Here is a 15,597-nt window from a genome sequence, read left to right on the forward strand (position 1 = left end):
GGGGAATGTATCCATTCATAGAGAGCCTTCAATTATTTACTTTTCATAGTTTAGATGTAGTTTTTAGAAAAAGAGGTTCTCTCCTCTCTCTTAGGTTTTAGGATTAGGATTCCTTTTAAGGATTTAGAATTTCAACTCTTCATCAGGTTCAATATTTCTTTTACATTATATTTCTCTTTTACTTTCAGATACTTTAATGCTATCCTTTAATTACTTATGTTGCCAGATTAGCTTATAAACTCTTTATGTTTAGATTGATTTTCTCTTATTTAATGCAATTGAGGTATTTCAGATCCAAGATTCTTATTTAACTTTTTATATTATTGGCTTTAATTGATTAACTGGAAGCTCTTGAGTTATCAACTATCTATGATTGGTTGTTATGTCAGCTAAATTGACTGGTATTCTACTAACTCTAGTATTTCCTTAGGTGTTGGCTAGGACTTGGGAATCTAACTAATTAGTTCACTTGACTTTCCCTTGCTTTCATAAGGGTTAACTAAGTGGGATTAACTTCCATTCTCATAGGAGTAACTAGGATAGGACTTCCGAATTTTCATACCTTGCCAAGAGTTTATTTTACAGTTATTTATTTATTTTATTTGTCATTTAAATTACTTGTTCCTTACCTTTAAAACCCCCAATTTACAAAACTCATAACCATTAATAAGAACATACCTCCCTACAGTTCCTTGAGAAGACAACCCGAGGTTTAAATACTTCGGTTATCAATTTTAAAGGGGTTTATTACTTGTGACAACCAAAACGTTTGTACGAAAGGATTTTCTGTTGGTTTAGAAACTATACTTACAACGCGATCATATTTTTATATTTCTTTACCGATAGAAAAACCGATCGTCAATGGTATGAGAACCGGAGGTTCTCAGTATGGTAACAGTACCCAGTGATGTAAGATATAAGACTCCGGGACGCTAGAGGCAATCCTAGAAGATCATATCCTTCACAATATTCATCTTAAAGCATAACTAAAACAGTAAAGCATAACTTAAAACCTTAACATATTTAAAAGGGGTAATCTAACTTAGTGATTTTCTAACTAACAACTCTCCACTGTCCCACAGCCGTCACCAACCTATCCTCCATGCGATCCCATCGTCACCGCCTTCCGAACCTCCTCAATCCCAGTAGAATACACAACTAATACAATGCAAGTAAAACACAAGTATAGGCATATATATCAAGTAAGTCAAATAGGCAATTAGGCATATTATACAAATAGGCAAGCAATTTCAAGTCGGCAAAGCAAACAAAAAGATAGAAGATGCATATGATGAATGTCTGTCTTACTGGCTGTGATATCACAATGTTGGTTCAACTGCCAACCCGACACATCTCCATGGAAATGTCGCCCTTCGAAATCATAATGGGAACCCCCGAGATATGGTGCTCAGAACACCGTCCAGGATTTTGTGCCTGCGCACTCTAGTGATCCGAAGGGATGTGAGCGGGATACTCTTGCCACGGACCTCACATCTCAACGTAAGCGGGACAAACTACCGCACTTACACTGCCGCCGCTACCTCGACAGGCGGGATCCAACCGCCGTCCCTGCCGGGCGCATAGCGTCTCAACAATCTCAATTTTAAAATGTTACATCAGTGGTTCTGAAAAATTCATTATTTCATTATATCAATAATTCATCGTTTCAAACTCCGAGTCCTCGACTCATCTCAACCACTGTCAATTCACAATTTCCCCGAACTCATTTATTTATCAGTTCTCAATTCATATATCTCTCTCCCTTCTCACTCCACCAAACCCACCTTCAGTATACAAGAAACCTAAGCCTCCGTTCTCTAACTTTTCAAGGCATAACCAAATTAAATCTATGAGGACCTTTTCCCATGTTTTGATAACCGAAAATAAGCCAAAGATTCTTAAATAGGTGTCACAGAAGTTTACAAGCTTGTTGGGAAGGTGAAACAGTTAAAAACAAGAATTTAGTTGAAAAACAGTGCAGGTGTGTACGCACAGGGGTGTGTGTGCGCACGCCCAAGAGGATTTTCAAAATGTGTGCGTACGCACAGCTGTAAAATTTTCCAATTCTGTTTGTTCGCACAAGGCATGTGAACGCCTTCAACAGAATGCACCTTCCAACGTGTGCGTGCGCACAGGGCTGTGCGTGCGCGCAGCTTGCCAAACTTCGTTGGTTGTGTGTGCGCACAGGGCATGCTAGCGCTCCCATCAGTAGCCATGTCTCCGTGTGTGCGTGCGCACAGGTTCAAAAATTCACGGGGTGCGCGTGCGCACAAGGTTGTGCGTGCGCACACAAACCAGAAATCACAAATTCTGCAGCATTCACAGAATTCATATTTTGACACCAAACTTTGAATGATCATAACTTTCACTACAAAAATCTAATTTTACAAACTTTATATCTATTTAAAGATTTTTCAATGAAATTTAATTTAAAACAATTTCAACAAATTTTGAAAATTGAGGCTCAGGTTATGATCCGTCAAAGTTTACCAAAAATTCATTTTTACCAAAAGGCACAAATTTCTCAATTCCTTGAAATATATAGCCAAAACCAAATCAAACCATCCCAAATTCCAACTTACATCAAAATCTACCTTTTTGTATCATAATTCACCCTTCATACCAATTTTCCACTCACATTACAATATCATCAACCTCAAACATCAAATATATCACACTAATACCATTTTTCAATCCACACAATTAGCCATCATCATCATGTCACTAACATTCATCATGATTAAACTCATTCAACCCCAATCTCACTCTTCAACATCATATTATCAACATTAACATCACAATTCATCAAAATATGTAAAACTCATCAATTCATCATACATCATATCTCAACAAATCAAACAACCAATACAATCCAATCCTATCCTATGGGTCACTAGCCTAAGTGTCTAAAAATATTATATATTACATAGAGGAAACCGAAACCATACCTTGGCCGATTCCCAATATGCCAAAACCCAAAATTGTACTCCAATTTAAGCTTCCAACCACAACCAAGTCACCAACCAACTCCAACAAGCATCAACAATTACCCCAAAGCTCCAATTAAGAGCCAATAATCACAATCTCAATCTATATACACATATTTTACAACAATTCAACCTAGGATTCATCGAATCCATAAAATTACAAGAGATTTGAATTGTTCACCTTATCCAATGATGATTGGGGCAAAAATCCAATAGTAATCAAGTGCTAGAGTGTACCTAAACACCCAAAATCACAAAATTTCACTCAACACAAAACCCAAAAACTCAAAATTCATAGGGCAGGAAACTGGACAGAGAATTTTGAGAAACTTACCACAAGGCTTAACTAGAAGTGACGGGCTCGGCGAGAGCTTCGTGTAGGTGAGAGCTTCGCGTAGCCGCCGATGGCACGCGAATCGGAGAATTGTAACTCAAGATATGATGGATTGAAGTTGTGTGTGAATAGTAACTTTTCTTTCTTCCTTTACCTTTCACTTCAGCCACTCACCTTGTGTGTGTGTGTCTGTGTGTTTATGGCTGATGGATTCATTAATGGAGTGTTATATATGTTGGGCTTGGGCCCAACTTGGGCCCGATCCAACCCGTTAGCATTTTTAGCCCGTTTGGCCCAACTTTGGGCCAAACCTTTATAATTAACGCTCGGTTTTTTACTTTAAATATTTTCTTGAGGTTTTCCACTGTTTTTAATTCTTCTCATACAGTACTGGACAGACTTAAACCGGTTTGACCGGTTCAGTTGCCGGTTCGCGGGTTTACTCGGTTTTTCACAGAAAATCATTTTCTGACTCAGAAAAATCTACTGAGCCCAAAAATCATATTTAAATCCTCCAATTCTCATTCTAAAGTTTTGGATCCTATTTTGGGCAATATTAATTATTAAATTAAACGGGTAATTAGTCGCGGTTCTTACATATGTAGGATCCTCAACATAATGCAAGAGTTCGTCAAATTTTTTAGATTAAAGGGAGTGCTCAATTAAGAGGGTTGATGAAACACGAGAGAGTCAATTATTCAAAAGACTCTAACTATGTACCAAAATATACTCTTGCACTAGTTTTGCGTCAACTATTACATTACTGGGCTACAGATCCGTATTTTAAGAACTGGTCGGCAGCAAATACTGTGAATTGAGCATCAAATGCTGGAAGTTTCATGCACAATGGTGGTTCCATATCGATGGGTGAACATGCACGCAAAATGGTAAGATAAAAATAGTTTAATTTTAGTCATGTTCTTATTATTTGTAATGTTTTCTTATTCTTTTTTTTCCTGTGGATTAAAACTATAATATTATAGGAGAAAGCTACGGGAGTAAAAGCTTCTCTAGAGGAGGTTTATACTAAATGCCACACCAAAAAGGACAAAAGTTGGATTGATTAAAGATCTGAGAAAGTCATTGTATGCATTACAAAAAAAAGGCCTATGGTCACGGCAAAAAACCGTGACCATAGCCAGTAAAAAGGGTGACCATAGATCTATGGTCACAGTTTTGGACCTATGGTCACGGTTTTTTACCGTGGCCTATTCTCTCGTGGCCATAGGTCTATGGTCACGGTTTTTTTATCTATGGTCACGGTTTCTATGGTCACGGTTTTAATTTTCAAATTCTAACACTTTAAGCCACGTTTTTTCATCGTGACCATAGGTTAATCTATGGTCACGCGTAAAAACCGTGACCATAGCCTCTATGGTCACCCATCCTTAAAACCGTGACCATAGCCTTATCTATGGTCACGGTTTTTGCCGTGACCATAGACTCTATGGTCACCCCTCCTTAAAACCATGACCATAGCCTTATCTATGGTCACGGTTATTGCCCTGAATATAGCTCTATGGTCACCCCACCTTAAAACCATGACCATAGCCTTATCTATGGTCACGATTTCTGCCGTGGTCATAGCCTCTATGGTCACCCCACTTAAAACTGTGACCATAGGTCTATCTATGGCCACGGTTTTTACCGTGACCATAACCTCTATGGTCACTCCACCTTAAAACCATGACCATAGTCTTATCTATGGTCACGGTTTTTGCCGTGGCCATAGCCTCTATGGTCACCCCACCTTAAAACCGTGACCATAGCCTTATCTATGGTCACGTTTTTTTCCGTGGCCATAGCCTCTATGGTCACCCCTCCTTAATACCGTGACCATAGCTTTATCTATGGTCACAGTTTTTGCCATGGCCATAGCCTCTATGGTCACCCCACCTTAAAACCGTGACCATAGCCTTATCTATGGTCACGGTTTTTGCCGTGGACATAGCCTTTATGGTCATCCCTCTTTAAAACCGTGACCATAGCCTATTTTGTTTTATTAGATTTATTTTTTTTTAAAGCATATCACATCCCAAATTTATGATAATCACAAAATAAATCTAAAAATGAAAAACTCAAGATATCTAAATCATAAAAATAATATTTTAAGCTAGATATATTTTTAGTCCAAACAACACAAATAAAAATAGAGTGTAATTTATCCATTACATCTAATACCAGGTAAAATCTGTTTACAAAAAGTACAGAACACATTAAAATATTACATTTAGATAACTAATATATATATATATATATATATATATATATATATATATATATATATATATATGAGACCCATCCCATCTCATATTGCTACGGAAAATATTTTCTTCATATTATGTCCTCCTGGTAGCAAAAGAAATAAACATGTTAGACCAAAGAACATTGTACATCTGAAAGCGACAATAAAGAACATAATAACAAATAACCAAATGCACAAAAAAGTGTACACTATTAGTTTCTGTTTACATTTCCTCCTTTTTTGCTATTTCCAAAATTTTGCTAAAATAAAAGAGAACGAAATCACAAAAGAAACAAGCTTCAGATTCTGTTTCTAGAAAAATAAATTACCCTACCTTAAAACATTCATGTGCCAAAAAAGTAGGATCATGCTACTTGGGATAATTTCATTTCATGTTATTAAAAATGGCCAGCACACTGAAAATAAATGATAAAATAAAAGAGAATATGAAAATATTTTATGCTCAAGATGCAAATATGCAGACTTAGATGGCATAGAAGGACCTTAATAAATCAACTACACCTCACAATATCCTATAATAATGAACTTCACTCATTGCTAGTACTAAGTATATACCGCATCAAGTAAACAAAAAGCTAAGCTTTCTTCCTATCAACAACTAATTTATCCAACAAACACAATATATAGACAGCGTGTGTGTACGGTGAATTGAGTGTAAATTGTCTTTTATTAATAATAAGATGAAAAGGTAGATCTGTAAATTGTATAAAGTTCATAGATAATTAGAGGCAAAGTTACAGAGGAGAGACAACTACCACAATAAAAGAATTCCTAATCTCTTAACTTCTTACCAATACGAAGCATCAATGACACATGCTAAAACAATAGAGAAATCAAAAGATCTTTACCCCACATCTACATACTGAAAAAACAAGCACCGACTAAGATATGAGCTAACAAATTCTACTTCTACCAACAAATTATGCTCATTGATCATTTTTAACAACAAACTCAACTATAATTTTTCAATCCAAAGCAGCAAACAATATTGAAAAAGAAAGAATTTGCAGACTGAAATTAACTTAGTTGTCTATATGTGCAGTATTTAACATAAGAAACTAAACATAGCATACTTGAACATACAAAATTGTTCAACAAACTTTAAGGATTGTGTCAATTAAATAAATAAACTTTGCGTATTGAATTTGGATTGCAATAGAATATTAATTTTCAGTCACTTCACTTAATCAAAATTTCATGCACGAAACCTACTTCTTGAAGACGCAGCAACGGCGAGCTCGAGAAATGACAGGTATGAACGGCGGTGCGGGCAGTGCCTCCTTCTCCTCACGAAACACTCCTTCTCCTCTCTGGCCATCGCGTTCCTCTCTGTCGACAAAGTGTGGATCCGTTGCTGGCTACATCATTTACTTTGGTAGCTAACTCGTAGGCTCCTTCAACACATGCTCCCAAGGCCACACCAGACATATAATTTTCCCCAAGGAACATCCCCGCAAAGCCGGTGTCTTTCAGAGCAGCTTTAGCAACATTTAGTAGCTTAACATGGCCAATTAAGAACTGTGGAATAGCTTTAGGCCACAGTTTCACACCTAATACAGTTGGATTATTGGCATTTGGGTTTATAAGGATTTTTCGCAAATCTCGATCAGCTACTTGAATGAGTTCACTATCCATCTGTCATTGAACAAGAGGCTTTAGGTATCAAAAGGAACTAGGGAAAAGAAATAAATCTTGTAATCAGACAAAAATGGTCATATGGAACTTGTTTGAATATAAAAAAATTATCAAACCTTTGTTAACATTCCAGGATTGGTAGCTCCTCCAATGAAATTCAATAGTAGAAGCTGTCCAGGTGGAGCCCAGTTAGGGAAAATTGATGAGCTATATCTTGTTCCTGTCATGTGTCAAACCCAATCACGTGTTAATTTTCACAAACAGAGCAATACATTATCCAATACCTAACAATTTGTATTCTGATTAGAAAGCAGAAGGAAAACCAAAGAGCGCATATTTGACAAAAAGATATAACTATGATCAAAAGTCAAAATTGAAGAACCCATGTGCATGCTAACCGGCCCCTTATTTTATTGAAAATGATAACTTTTATTGAAAAAAAAAAGGATAATTACACTAATTATGATGAAAAATAGGGTTATGACATATAACACTAACACTTAACATATAATATATTGTGGCCTAAAAATTTTGTTGTTGTCTTACAGCTAAGCCTCCATCCCCAAATTAAAGGCATTAATGTGTGTATATATATATATATATATATATATATATATATATATATATATATATATATATATATAACACATGATAGCAAGCACCAACCAAAGATATGATGGTGAGTGTTTGTCTAACCATGCATATATGTATAGGCCATCCATGTTAAGTATTTGATCCCTTAAATTAAGCTATTGATTATTTACACTTGAACCTTTTTCAATTATTGGGTAGAATTAGAGTGAAGGAAAATATGTCAGCTTTTCAATCTTTTCCATTCTTTGAGGAAGATATACACACACCCATATTGGTAAATATAAAAGAATTAGAAACTCTTGCAAATTAAAGCTATTGTTTAGCTATACTCCTTTTTGGTATTTTGTTGGAAATTCCTAAGACATCCAATACTAGAAGAGTAGAAGGATTTATATAATGCATTTCTGCAAATTAAAGAACAAATTGCATATTATACTTTATGTGCATCATTTTCCTTGCACTAAATTTCATACTCGTTTTGGAAGGAAATACTTTTTTGATCACATAATATAAAGATCGTCAAATAATTAGCTATACTCCTCAGCTTTTGCTTTATAATAAATATTTACCTAAAGTCTCCACTCCTTGGAATCGTGGATGCAATTGACCGAATTCCTTCAGTTCACCATCTATCAGTTAAGCAATGGATATACCTACAGGTCCAGTAGAAAGAAAAAATTGTTCTTCTAACAGGTCCTGGCTTATGCTATTTCAATTGTAAAGACTTTCAAGTTTCAGCCATATAGCGATTGTAGATGAACTACATAAGATGATAAGAAAAGCTTGTAAAAATGTAATAATGAATTCTGACCATTATATGTTAGCCACCAAGTTCGATGGTGACGGCACACCCTGCAGCAGCCCCAACAGCGACGACGACGAGGTGTAGCGGGCAAGCAGCGCCCCCTTCTCCGTCGCGTGCTTCCTTCTCCCCCTGTCCTCTCTCTTTCCGATCTCTCTTCCTCTCCTCTGGCGTACGACAGCAACAAAGCTCTTCACAGCTCCATGGACGACGACGGCGGCTGAACAGCTTCTCCCCCCCTCCGTTCTTCTCTTCTCTCTCGGAGTGGGTGAGTGCTTCGCGGGTGAGGGAGAGGGGTGGCGGCTGAAGGGCAGTAAAGAGAGTTATGACTTATGATTAGGGTTTGTAGGTTTTAATCTGGAAATAAGAATTTGAGTAATTTTAATAAACATTGGAAAATAGAGTAGTTATTAAAAGTTAAACTCTATTTCAATAAAATTATTTTAAAATATTATTTTATTTAATTGATTTTTTAAATAAATATTTTAATTTAAAAGTTGAGGTAATTAAATAATTTTTTATTTATAAAATTAATTAAAAATTTTAATTATTTAATTTAAATTATATATAAATTTTTTTTATTTCTAATTATTAAAATTTTAAATTTTAATTAAGCAAAAATCTAAATTATTAATTTTAAATTAACAAAAATATCTAATTGTAATTGAAAATTATATAAATTCAAACTAACTTAAAATTCAAAATTTCATAACTTGGATTTATTTAAATTTCAGTAAAGACAACTTTCTGAGCGATGAGGATGTAAAAAATCATGACCATAGACTCTTTTTGGTCACTATAAAAAATTGTGACCATAGACTCTTTTAGGCTACTTTTCAAAACCGTGACTAGAGAACCTTTTAGGCCACCGCCAAAATCGTGACCATAGACCCCTTTAGTTCACCCCCCAAAACCGTGACTATAGACTCTTTTAGGTCACCCTTTTTTGAAAAACCATGACCATAACCCCTTTTTTCTCACTGTAAAAAATCGTGACCATAGACCCTTATAGGTCACCTCTAAAATCGTGACCATAGACCCTTTTAGGCCACCCCCTAAAATCGTGACCGTAGACCCCTTTAGGCCACCCGCCAAAACCGTGACCAAAGACCCTTTTAGGCCACCCCAAAAATTGTGACCATAGACCCCTTTAGGTCACCCCCAAAACCGTGACCATAGACCTTTTTAGGTCACCCTTTTTTGAAAAACAGTGACCATAACCCCTTTTTTGTCACTATAAAAAATTGTGACCATAAACCCCTTTAGGTCACCTCTAAAACCGTGACCATAGACCCTTTTAGGCCACCCCCTAAAACCGTGACCATAGACCCCTTTAGGCCACCCCCCAAAACCGTGACCAAAGACCCTTTTAGGCCACCCCCAAAACCGTGACCATAGACCCCTTTAGGTTACCCCCCCAAAACCGTGACCATAGACCCTTTTAGGTCACCCTTTTTTGAAAAACTGTGACCATAGTCCCTTTTTGGTCATTGTAAAAAACCGTGACCATAGACCCCTTTAGGTCACCCATAAAATCGTGACCATAGACCCTTTTAGGCCACCCCCCAAAATCGTGACCATAGACCCCTTCAGCCCACCCCCCAAAACTGTGATCATAGACCCTTTTAGGCCACCCCCAAAACCGTTACCATAGACCCCTTTAGGTCACCCCCCCAAAACTATGACCATAGACCCTTTTAGGTCACCATTTTTTGAAAAACCGTAACCATAGTCCCTTTTTGGTCACTGTAAAAAACCGTGACAATAGACCTGATGATTAGACTTTTGTGTGGTTTAGAATTCACAATTGAAAGCTCGTTGTAATATAGTTCCTAAACCAAGCAATAGTCCTTTCATACAAAAATTGTGTTTGTCACTAGTACAAACCCCTAAATTTATAAACCGAAGTATTGAACCTCGGGTCGTTCTCCCTAGGAATTGAAACAAAGTGTCTTGTTATTGGTTGAGTTATGTTTGGGGTTTTTGGGCATTATAGACAAGAAATGTAAAATGCAATGAAAATAAACTAACAACTAACAAAGGCCTTGGTAAGGGTTGGTGGTCAAGGATCTCTATCCTAATCACTAACCACAACATGAAAATTGGCAAGGATCAACCCCACTAAGTCATCCTCTAACTAATAAAGGAAAGTCAAGTGAGCTATGTCAATCCAAGACCATAAGTCCTAGTTCTACACTAAATCAATTAGTGAGATCTAGAGTTAATGGCTCCCAACCGTCAATCACTTGGACATTAGTAACTCAAGAGTTCCTAAGTTACCTTCCCAAGCCAAGATCACTAAAATCTACTCTAGAATCCAACTAAGCATTTTATCAAACACTTAGAAGGTATAAAAAGAAAGCATAGTAAAGAGTGCAAGGAAAGTAAATCTATGATGAGCGGATAATTTATACGCTTTTTGACAGTGTTTTTAGTATGTTTTTAGTAGGATCTAGTTACTTTTAGGGATGTTTTCTTTAGTTTTTATGTTAAATTCATATTTCTGGACTTTACTATGAGTTTGTGTGTTTTTTCTGTGATTTCAGGTATTTTCTGGCTGAAATTGAGGGACTTGAGCAGAAATCAGATTCAGAGGTTGAAAAAGGACTGCTGATGCTGTTGGATTCTGACCTCCCTGCACTCAAAGTGGATTTTCTGGAGCTACCGAACTCGAAATGGCGCGCTTCCAATTGCGTTGGAAAGTAGACATCCAGGGCTTTCCAGCAATGTATAATAGTCCATACTTTGGCCAAGAATAGACGACGTAAACTGGCGTTCAACGCCAGCCTTCTACCCAAATCTGGCGTCCAGCGCCAGAAAAGGAGCCAAAACCAGAGTTGAACGCCCAAACTGGCACAAAAGCTGGCGTTCAACTCCAGAAAGGACCTCTACACGTGTAACACTCAAGCCCAAGCCCAAGCACACACCAAGTGGGCCCCGGAAGTGGATATGTACATCAATTACTTACTCATGTAAACCCTAGTAGCTAGTTTATTATAAATAGGACCTTTTACTAGTCTTTTTGACAATCTTTGGATTACCTTATGATCCTTTGATCACGTTTTGGGGGCTGGCCTCTCGGCCATGCCTGGACCTTTCACTTATGTATTTTTAACGGTAGAGTTTCTACACTCCATAGATTAAGGTGTGGAGCTCTACTGTTCCTCAAAGATTAATGCAAAGTACTACTGTTTTCTATTCAATTCTTCTTATTTCTCTTCTAAGATATCCATTCGCACCCAAGAACATGATGAAGGTGATGATTATGTGTGACGCTCATCATCCTTCTCCCTTATGAACGCGTGCCTGACAAACACTTCTGTTCTACATGAATTAAGCTAGAATGAGTATCTCTTAGATCTCCTAACCAGAATCTTCGTGGCGTAAGCTAGAATGATGGCGGCATTCAAGAGAATCCGGAAGGTCTAAACCTTGTCTGTGGTATTCTGAGTAGGATTCAATGATTGAATGACTGTGACGAGCTTCAAACTCGCGAGTGCTGGGCGTTAGTGACAGACGCAAAAGGAGGGTGAATCCTATTCCAGCATGATCGAGAACCGACAGATGAATAGCCGTGCCGTGACAGGGTGCGTGAGCATATTATTCACTGAGAGGAGGGGATGTAGCCACTGACAACGGTGATGCCCTTGCATACAGCCAGCCATGGAAAGGAGTAAGACTGATTGGATGAAGATAGCAGGAAAGCAGAGGTTCAGAGGAACGAAAAGCATCTCCATTCGCTTATCTGAAATTCCTACCAATGATTTACATAAGTATCCCTATCCCTATTTTATTATATAATATTCGAAAACACCATTATCACTTTATATCTGCCTGACTGAGATTTACAAGGTGACCATAGCTTGCTTCATACCAACAATCTCCGTGGAATTCGACCCTTACTCACGTAAGGTATTACTTGGACGACCCAGTGCACTTGCTGGTTAGTTGTATCGAAGTTGTGACAATTATGTATTGAGATCAGCGCACCAAGTTGCTCACGTTGCCAGGGATTGTTTGAGCCTGGACATCACAATTTCGTGCACCAAGTTTTTGGCGCCGTTGCCGGGGATTGTTTGAGTCTTCAGCAAGCTTTTGGTCCGGTAACATCAGTGCCAGATTCCCTTTTGATCCGGCAACAGCACCAAGTTTTTGGCGCCGTTGCCGGGGATTGTTTGAGTTTGGACAACTGACGGTTCATCTTGTTGCTCAGATTAGGTAATTTTCTTTTTTATTTTGTTTTCAAAAATCTTTCAAAAATAATTTAAAAAATATCTCATCTATTTTCGAAAAATATAAAAATGTTTTCAAAAATTTTATTCAAGATTTTTAAGAATGAATTCTAGTGTTTCACGAAGCATGTGAAGCCTGGCTGGCTGTAAAGCCATGTCTAAATTTATTTGGACTGAGGCAGCAATATGTTATCAAGAGCAAGCTAGTTGTTGCTAATCCACCTGCTACTGTTCCTGATCTACATGCTAAAGCCTGGCTGGCCATTGGCCATGTCTAGTGTTTTGGACTGGAGCTTTCATTGAAAGCTTGGCTGGCTAGTGAGCCATGTCTAATTCCTGGACTGAAGCTTTAGACTAAAAATGCAAGATTCCTGGAATTCATATTAAAAATTTTGGAATCCTTATTTTTCTTTTTCATATTATTTTCGAAAAAAATCCAAAAAAAAATTAGAAAATCAAAAAAATCAAAAATATTTTGTGTTTCTTGTTTGAGTCTTGAATCATATCATAATTTTGGTGTCACTTGCATATGCATCTAGTATTTTTCGAAAATATCATGCATAGTGTTATTCATGATCTTCAAGTTGTTCTTGGTAAGTCTTCTTGTTTGATCTTGATGATTTTTTTTGTTTTGTGTCTTTTTATTGTTTTTCATATGCATTTTTGAATTCTTAGTGCCTAAGCATTAAAGAATTCTAAGTTTGGTGTCCTGCATGTTTTCTTTGCATTAAAAGTTTTTCAAAATTGTGTCTATGATGTTCATCTTGGCATTCAAAGTGTTCTTGGTGCTCATCTTAACATTCATAGCATTCTTGCATGCATCACATGTTTTGATCTAAAAATTTCATGCATTGCATAATTTTCATGTTTTTCATAAAAATTCCAAAAATCAAAAAAATATCTTTCCCTTTTTCTCTCATCAAATTCGAAAATTTGGATTGACTTTTTCAAAAATTTTTAAAATCAAATTGTTTCTCATGAGTCAAACCAAATTTTCAATTTGAAAATCTTATCTTTTTCAAAATCTTTTTCAAAAATCAAATCTTTTTCAAAATTCTTAGTTATTTTCGAAAATTCCAAAAATAATTTTCAAAAATCTTTTTCTTATTTTTAGATCAAATTTTCGAAAATAATATAATCAATTAATGTTTTGATTCAAAAATTTGAAGTTTGTTACTTGCTTGTTAAGAAAGATTCAAACTTTAAGTTCTAGAATCATATCTTGTGATTTCTTATGAATCAAGTCATTAATTGTGATTTCAAAAATCAAATCTTTTTCAAAACTAATTTTATCATATCTTTTCAAAAATATCTTCTTATCTTATCTTTTTCAAAAATATCTTTTCAAAATATCTTTTCTAACTTCCTAACTTCTTATCTTTTCAAAATTTGTTTCAACTAACTAACTAACTTTTTGTTTGTTTCTTAACTTTTTCAAAACTACCTAACTAACTCTCTCTCTCATTTTTTCGAAAATATCTTCCCCCTTTTTCAAAATTTCTTTTTAATTAACTAATCATTTTTATTCTTAATTTCAAAAAAAAAAAATTTCGAAAAATACTAACAATTTTTCAAAAACCATTTTTCAAAAATCACTAACTCTTTTTCAAAATAATTTTCGAAAATTATCCCTCCCCCATCTCATTCTATTTATTCATTCATATCCTAACATCTCATCTCACATCTCTTCCATTCGTACAGTTGTGTTTCTTCCTTTATATTACATTCTTTATCTCCCCCTCTTCTTCCACTCACACAGGGATCCCTATACTGTGGTATAAAGGATCTCCATTATTATTATTATTTTTCTGTGCCTTCTTCTTTGTCATATGAGCAGGAGCAAGGATAAGAACATTCTTGTGGAAGCAGATCCAGAACCTGAAAGGACTCTGAAGAGAAAATTAAGAGAAGCTAAAATACAACAATCCAGAAATAACCTTTCAGAAATTTTCGAACAGGAAAAGGAGATGGCAGCCGAAAATAATAATAATGTAAGGAAGATGCTTGGTGACTTTACTGCACCTAATTCCAATTTACATGGAAGAAGCATCTCCATTCCTGCCATTGGAGCAAACAACTTTGAGCTGAAACCTCAATTAGTTTCTCTGATGTAGCAGAACTGCAAGTTTCATGGACTTCCATCTGAAGATCCTTTTCAGTTCTTAACTGAATTCTTGCAGATATGTGATACTGTTAAGACTAATGGAATAGATCCTGAAGTCTACAGACTCATGCTTTTCCCCTTTCCTGTAAGAGACAGAGCTAGATCATGGTTGGATTCTCAACCCAAAGACAGCCTGAACTCTTGGGATAAGCTGGTCACGGCTTTCTTAGCCAAGTACTTTCCTCAAAAGCTGAGCAAGCTTAGAGCTGATGTTCAAACCTTCAGACAGAAAGAAGGTGAATCCCTCTATGAAGCTTGGGAAAGATACAAACAGTTGACCAAAAAGTGTCCTTCTGACATGCTTTCAGAATGGACCATCATGGATATATTCTATGATGGCTTATCTGAGCTATCAAAGATGTCACTGGACACTTCTGCAGGTGGATCCATTCACCTAAAGAAAACGCCTGCAGAAGCTCAAGAACTCATTGACATGGTTGCTAATAACCAGTTCATGTACACTTCTGAAAGGAATCCTGTGAGTAATGGGACGCCTATGAAGAAGGGAGTTCTTGAGGTTAATACTCTGAATGCCATATTGGCTTAGAATAAAATATTGACTCAGCAAGTCAATATGATTTCT

The 15,597-nt window shown here is 36.4% G+C and overlaps 1 long non-coding RNA gene and 1 other non-coding gene across 2 annotated transcripts; both read right to left on the reverse strand.

Annotated features, from left to right (window-relative positions):
* Window positions 1-6,806: 6,806 nt before the first annotated feature.
* On the reverse strand, window positions 6,807-8,807 carry LOC140180810 (uncharacterized). Its single transcript, XR_011874789.1, has 4 exons — window positions 8,628-8,807; window positions 8,386-8,469; window positions 7,339-7,442; window positions 6,807-7,222 (listed from the first exon to the last, which is right to left on the reverse strand). It is a non-coding gene; the product is annotated as an uncharacterized lncRNA (long non-coding RNA).
* Window positions 8,808-15,210: 6,403 nt separating this feature from the next.
* On the reverse strand, window positions 15,211-15,318 carry LOC112767633 (small nucleolar RNA R71). The gene has a single exon (XR_003185074.1). It is a non-coding gene; the product is annotated as a small nucleolar RNA R71 (small nucleolar RNA).
* Between the last annotated feature and the right edge of the window lie 279 nt (window positions 15,319-15,597).

The sequence above is a fragment of the Arachis hypogaea genome, chromosome 17 (genome assembly GCF_003086295.3).
Source record: "Arachis hypogaea cultivar Tifrunner chromosome 17, arahy.Tifrunner.gnm2.J5K5, whole genome shotgun sequence".
Taxonomy (NCBI): domain Eukaryota; kingdom Viridiplantae; phylum Streptophyta; class Magnoliopsida; order Fabales; family Fabaceae; genus Arachis; species Arachis hypogaea.